The sequence below is a fragment of the Chrysochloris asiatica genome, unplaced genomic scaffold (assembly GCF_000296735.1).
Source record: "Chrysochloris asiatica unplaced genomic scaffold, ChrAsi1.0 scaffold00003, whole genome shotgun sequence".
Taxonomy (NCBI): domain Eukaryota; kingdom Metazoa; phylum Chordata; class Mammalia; order Afrosoricida; family Chrysochloridae; genus Chrysochloris; species Chrysochloris asiatica.
Genome location: NW_006408521.1, coordinates 49,752,000 through 49,759,503, shown reverse-complemented (window position 1 = coordinate 49,759,503; position 7,504 = coordinate 49,752,000). Strand labels below are relative to the sequence as shown.

Below are 7,504 nucleotides of genomic sequence, written 5' to 3'. Positions count from 1 at the left end.
TCAGGTGGCTGTGAGCTCAACATTAGTCTCTAGATCTGTAAAATGCATTGTTGCAAGGCTGGGGGAAATCATGAAATGCAAGCATTCTTTCTGAGTGTGGCGGAACACCAACAAAACCAAGTTTCATTCTGAGTGTCTCTGGGGTGCCTCACTTTAACCCACAACATTCTTTCCCCACCTTCTCCTTAATAACCCTTCCACTGCTGTTGTTCATTCTGACTCACAGAGACTCTGTAGGGCAGAGTATTTCCTTCTTAGTATTCCCAAGGTTGTAGAAACCACCAGCTGCTCCGCGAGAGAAAGATGAGGTTTTCTGCTCCCGTAAAGATTTACAGCCTCAGAAACCCTGTATAGGGTCGTTATAAGTCAGAACCAATTCCATGGCACATAACTACCACCACCACCAGGATAAGCATTGGACTGCTAACCTCAAGTCCAGCAGCTCAATCCGACCAGCCACTTTTCGGAAACGCAGTTCAGGGTTGTTAGGAGTTGGGACGGCCTCCATGGCACCAAACAAGGACAACAGCAAAAATCTGTAGAGAAGCAGGTGATCACATCTGTCTCCTTCAGACCAGCTGGTGGGTTCAAACTGTTGACAGCGGTTAAGCACTTAGCCTCAGTGCCACCAGGGCTCCACCTTTTCTTTGGAAGCATTTCTTCACTCACTAACTACTGCGCAGTCATTGTAAACAACTGATAGCTCAAGTAGCTGCCAATGAACAGTCTCTTCTTCTTTTCATTAAAATTGCTAAACTCTGGGAAGGCAAGTCTAATAATTCCTGCAGATTTCATCGGGATGCAAGAGAAACACAAACAACTCGATTTCTCCTTTCACTTCATTCTTGAAGAAGAATGTCACATGCTTTATCTTTACTATCCCAAGAAACATGTCATCTTAACATTTTCTCTTTTTTTTCTACCTTGTTTTGAATAGTGTCTAGTAGAGTAGTAGAAAATGAGCCCCCCACCACTATTCCCAAGGATGGAAGACCCCATACAATAGCTGCAGCAATGATTTTCACCCGGTCAATGACTGTTCTGTTATATGAAGTTGCCATGGATTGGTGTTTACTCCGTGGCACCTAACAACAACAACAACAACAACAAAACTCCTTCACTTTCTGCTGTTCTGATTTATTTTATGTGGACTTCCTCATCCTTGGAATTTTTATTTTCCCCGCTTTCCTGCCCCACCCCCACCCCCAGCTCCAAACTGTTTCCTCATTATCACCAGCTGTTTGATTTTTCTCTTCCTTATGGCTCTTTCTCAAGTCATAAAAGCATAGGAGCTTAAAGCAAACAGAGACTTTCACCTAGCAGAACAGCATCATTTTAAGGTTGAAAAAAATGGAAGGGGTCTGTCCAAAGTGATGCAGTTCATTTGAGGGGGACCCAGCACCAAGAACCCAGGTGTGTCCATTACCTTGACACAGCTCTAGCTCCTTCTTTGGACAAAATTCCACCTATCAGAGAACTTCAAAGAGTTCGTGGGAGAGTCCCATTATCCTTTCATTCCATTTTAGTTCCTTGTATAGATAAGAGATGTTCCAGAAAACAAATGGTCAAGAGCTCCTTCTGCAGCAAAGCCAAAATGAAGCGACGAGCTGTGGGGATCTGGCACCATGGCTCCTGTGTGAGGACAGTGGCTGGGGGTCCCTGGACTGACCACCACCTCCGCAGTCACAGTAAAGCCACCCTCAGAAGACTGAAGGAATTGAAAGACCAGCAGAAACTCCACCACTTGACACCTCTCTGTTGTTGTTGTTATGTGCCGTGGAGTCAGTTCCGACTCATAGCGACCCTGTACAGGGTTTCCGAGGCTGTAAATCTTCACTGGAGCAGAAAGCCTCATCTTTCTCCTACGGAACAGCTGGTAGTTTTGAACTGCTGACCTTGCGGTTCGCAGCCCAATTCGTAACCACTACGCTACCAGAGACACCTTTCTAGCCTGTAATAAATGGGTTCATTTAAAACACGATAAACATGAGAGCAGAATGGACCCTTTCGATATGCTGTCTACAAGAGAGGTATCACAAAAGATGGAGACAGCCTTAATGCCCATCAACAGAAGAATAGTTAAACACACTTTGGTACATACACACAATGGAATACTACAAAATGATGAAGAATAAGGTTTAACACGGTTAAACCTGGAAGACATTATGCTGAGTGAAATTAGTCAATCACAAAAGGGCAAACACTGTGTGAGACCAATGTTTTAAAGAGTTACAAAAAAAAAAAGGTCTTCTTCATAAAAGAAAACTATCTATGACGGTTATGGGGGATTGAGGGGAAGAAAGGGAAAATTAATCATGGTCTAGGAGTTCTGGTGTGGTGCTGTGGGTTAATGTGCTAGACTGCAAAGTCAGTTTGAACTGCAAAGTTGGTGGTTCAAGCTTCATCAGTCGTTCCTTGGAAACCCTCTAGAGGGTCATTATGGGTCGGAACCGACTCGATGGCACTTAACAACAACAACAGAGGGTAGACACATGTTAACTTGGATGACAGGGCAGGCAGGTAAAATACAAGAGGGAGGTTAGCAGAGGAAAGGTGAAGGTAGAGGGAGACATAGGGAGGAATGCAATAGTTAAAATTAATAGAAGTCAATACTGTTCAGTGTTGGTACATAGAAGGAATGGCAACCATGTAATGAAGTAAAGAAGCTTGAGGACTAAGGTGCACCTGACCCAAGCCATGGGATTTTCAATAACCTCATATACATGCGAAATCTGGACAGTGAATAAGGAAGACCGTAGAAGGATTGATGCTTTTGAGTTATGGTGTTGGAGGAGAATATTGAAAGTGCCATGGGCTGCCAAAAGAGCCAACAGATCTGTGTTGGAAGAAGTGAAGCCAGAGTGCTCCTTGGAGGCCAAGATGGCCAAACTCATACTTCAGACATATTGTCAGGAGGGACCAGTCAATGGATAAGGACATCATGTTTGGTAAGGTGAAGGGTCAGAGAAAAAGATCCCCAATGAGATGGATTGGCCAGGTGGCAGCATCAATGGGTTCAAGTGTGGCAACGATAGTGAGATTGGCCCAGGATCGGGCAGTGTTTTGTTCTGCTGTGCATAAAGTCGCTATGAGTCAGTACTGACTCAATGGCACCTAACAACAACAACATATGGCCCGTGGGCCGGACATTCCCCACCCCTGTTGTATAGGGTTCTCTGTATATTTTCATAGGAGCAGGCAGCATCATTCTTCCACAGAGTGGCTGGTGGATTTGAACTGCTGACTTTATGTTTAGCAGTCTAATGCTTATCCAATTGTATCACCATGGCGTCTTCTTGCAAAGATTACAGTCAAGGCCACTCTATGCGGCTGCTCTTTGTGTCACATAGGGCTACTGTGAGTTGAAATCAACTTGATGGCACCTAACAACAACAAATAAGTATTCATATCCCTGCCCTGGTGGCTAGTCTCTTGTGCTGAGCAACAATGTTGAATCAAGTACAGAGTTACAGTCTTGTTCTGGTACTTTTAAATATTGAGGAGTCCTTCTCCTGGGTGGCTCTTAGAAGAGTTCATAAAAGTTTGTGAAATCTGACATCACTGTTTTTTAACTTTACAAAAACGAGAAACATGAAGAAAAGGGAAAAGGGGAAACTTTGACACAGTAGTGTCAATAGTAAAAGTGTTGAGAAAGAAAAAGGAAGTGAAATTCTACAACTCAAAAATAAGCATGTGGTATTCTCCTAGATTTGTCTCGTGAATACATAATCTAATAATGAAATAGTTAGGTCATAGATCAAACAAGTACTCATAATCCAAAGAGAAAAGATCATGTTTTCAAATAACTAGAATTTAGTGTTGTATTTAGTGTTGTGTCCCCAAAGCCACCAGCCCACTTTATCTAATACATGCTGACTGAAATAGATATGTGCGTTACAGAAACTGAAATTAGAAACTGCACTGGATTCTGGATTCAGGGTGTTTAATGCCAGTATAATATAATTCTAAGTTTAAAAAGCAGCACAAGAATATTAACAGTCAGTAATAAAGCGGGTCCTGGTGATGCAGTGAGTTAAGTGCTAAGCTGCTATCCTTAAAAGTTGGTGGTTCAAACCCACCAGCTGCTCTGTGGGAGAAAGATAAGGCAGTCTGCTCCAGTAAAGATTGACAGCTTGAACACCCTGTTTTGTCCTGTTGTTGTTGGTAAGTACCATGGAGTCGGTTCTGAATCATAGTGACCCTGCACAGGGTTTCTGAGGCTGTAAATCTTTATGGGAGCAGAACGCCTCATCTTTCTCCTGCGGAACAGCTGGTAGTTTCAAACTGCTGACCTTGAGGTTGGCAGCCTGATTCATAACCACTACGCTACCAGAGCTCCTACAGGGTTGCTATGAGTCAGAATCCACTCAACCCACAGCAGTGTGTGTATGTGTGTGTGTGTGTGGGTGTGTATTTGAGCTTCCTCCATTTTTCAGCTATTGAGGCTTATATGTAGGGGATGGGTATGAATTGAATGCTCTGGTTGCAAGTAACAGAAGCCAACTAATGCTAGCATAGGCTAAAAAGGAAATGTGTTTTATGGTGCAAGAGTACTCAAGGACCCAATAACCAGTTGCTGTTGAGTGGACTCATGGTAAGCGCGTGTGTCAGAAAAGAAGTATGTTCCACAGGGCTTTCAACAGCTGATTTTTTTGGGGGGGAGGGTACATAAATTGTCAGGCCTTGTTTCTGAAGCACTTTGGGGTAGATTCGAACCTCCAACCTTTTGGTTAGTAACCAATCGCCTTCATCATTTGCACGATTCCAAGACTTTCTCGCAACATTCCTGCACCTGATGCTCATCATCAACATAAAGAAATAAAACCCCAGTGGTTGCTTTGTTCTCTATCAATGGCCTCGGCTACCCACTGATAAGCAGATTAGCATACTATGACTTTCCAGATACACTGCCCTAGGGAACTACTGGACATTCACCAAAAGAGCCAGGCCCCAGAGGAAGTCCTGGAAAGAGAAAAGGAGAGTCAAGAGACACACCAGACCCACCCAGTGCTAGAAGCCCCACCCCCCTGCTGTGAGTAGATGTGGACTCACAGTGATCTTCTAGGACAGAGCGGAACTGCTCCAAAGGGTTTCCCAGGCTCTCAGTCTTTACAGGAGCAGACAGCCTCATCCTTCTCCCAAGAGCTGTTGGTGAATTTGAACCACCAACACTGCAGTTAGTAGCATCACTTAACCCACTGTGGCACCAAGGTCCCTCTGCTAAAAACATCATCACTGAAATCAGCACTCAGTTTCTGGAAACCAAGTATTTTCACTTCTGCCAGTGAAGGGTCCTTACACTTCCTTACATGTGAGCTGGAACCAGAATTCCTTTTTCGTTTCACACTCTTGCTTTAGGCTTTCCCATCCCGTTTCACCCATTTAGATGAATCAATACAATTCATATTGGCTGAGTGGCTCCTGTGTGCAGAGCCATGTTGTTCTGTTGCACAGGTTGAGCATTGCACAAGAGTGGCCAGCCAAGGAGACACGTGAGAGCTGAAACCCAGCCTGCACTCTGCTCACGTGGCTGAGCACCTTGGAGCAAGGCTGTATCTACCCCGATGGGGCATTTTGGTCTCGGTCACAGAAGATGCCATATGGGCTAGTAGTGGGGATACCCACTGATCAGATTGTGCTGGTGACAGAGAGGTGAACAAGCCTCAATGCAATTTCTGCCCTCAGGAAACTTACAGTTTAATGGAGTGTTGTTGTTAAGTGCTGTCAGGTTAATTTGGTCTTGTAGCGATCCTGTGCACAACAGGATGACACACTGCCCAGTCCTGCACCAGCCTGTTATGTTTGAGCCCATTCCTGCTGTTCATCTTGTTGAGGGTCTTCCTCTTTAGCACTGATCCCTCCGCTGTATCAAGCACGAATGTCCTTCTCCAGGGACTGGTCCCTTCTGACAACATGTTCCAGGTACAAGAGATGAAGTCATGCCAGCCTCGCTTCTAATGAAGTATGTTGTTGTTAAGGGCCATCAAGTCTGTTCCAATCTGTAGCGACCCTGTATAGGGCTTCTGAGGAGCAGTTAGTGAGCTTGAACTGCCGACCTTGTGGTTCAAAGTGACTTTGCAGTTCTGCGCATTAACCCACAGTGCCACCCCCGGACTCCTGGTATATAGTATTCAAAAACTAGACGACTACAGAGCAATATGGTCTTTTGTTTTGTTTTTTATAACAACCATACTTACAAGATAAGCTCACAACAAATGTACAGTCCTGGCTTTCCCAAACTCCACAGTTTCGAGGCAGGAAAGCCATCTCTCAGCATTCAGCTCAGAAGAGTCAAGATTGGCAATTGTCTTTGTTTTGGAACAAAGGTCTTCTCTTGTCATATAACTCTCCATACTTCTTCAAAGGCTGTAGTCAGTTTTTCACAGGTGAGGGCAGCAGAAAGGGGGTAGTTGCTGATGGGACACCATCTTCTCTGTGTACTCCACATTGACCTTGCCATGGTTAAGGCCTCCACTACAAAAACAATAGGGTCACTGCTGGGCACCAACTTGCGCACATCACTAACAACTGGGATGGAAAAAGAAGTGCTAATTTTCATATATCCAACTGGGAAGTGATCTGAAACTGGATTCTTAATTGCCTTCAATAGCTTCTGGGGAACTGCTCGAACATTGAGTTTATGGAAAAGCTGAACCATGAGGCCACAAAATTGGTCAAAGGATCTCAGAATTCCAGTCTGGGGGTTCAATTCAATCAGCACCTTCTTCTGGGTGTGAACGTAAACCTGTAGCAAGCCAGCTAGGTTCTGGGAACTGTCCATCAGCATCAATAAACTCTGGCGGGCTATGTCTGGTCTCACATCCCCAGGGTCCCATTTGTTCTTCAACAACATAGACTTGTGCTTGTCACAGTTGAGTAGCTCGTACATCTTCCCTACCTTGACTGTCTGCAAACTGGTACCTCCAGCCTCCAGTCTTGCTTCCTGCTCCGAGTCGGGCAGTTTTGGTGGCACAGCATCCCAGTCCTGTTCCTGTTCTCTACCGCGCAGCTCACAAGGATGGAATCAACCACTGGACGCAGCCATCTGACAACCGGACCAGAACTTGCCTACATCAGTTTCTCAGATCAGAACTTGCACTGTACAGAATCTCGCCCCAATAGCAAACTTCCTCCCGGCTGCTGTTTTGGAAGCAGAAGCTTGGAAATGGCAATGGTTTGTTTGCAGCCTTGTCCTACCGAAACCGCCATGGGTGGGTGGGCAACATGGTCTTATCTAGAACCCACTACTCCTGTAGATAGAAGCAGAGGTTGGGGAGCCCAGACTAAGGCTCAGAGAAGTTTGGTGAAGAAGTGGCATTTAAGTTTCAATGGCTAGAGAGCACACAGCTGCTTGCAGAAAGAAGGAGCGAGGCAGGCCCTGAGGGATGAATGGGAGTTTGTTGGAGAAGGGAGTTGAGAGGTGGGCCGAGTACACAGCAGACACAAAGCCCTGGGCCCGAGAGAGAGCATGCCTAGTGGGATGGGGAGAGACCCCTGTGGGTTG

General features: G+C 45.3%; 1 pseudogene; it reads right to left on the bottom strand.

Moving 5' to 3' along the window:
• Positions 1–6,337: 6,337 nt before the first annotated feature.
• On the bottom strand, positions 6,338–7,209 carry LOC102816001 (annotated as a pseudogene).
• Between the last annotated feature and the right edge of the window lie 295 nt (positions 7,210–7,504).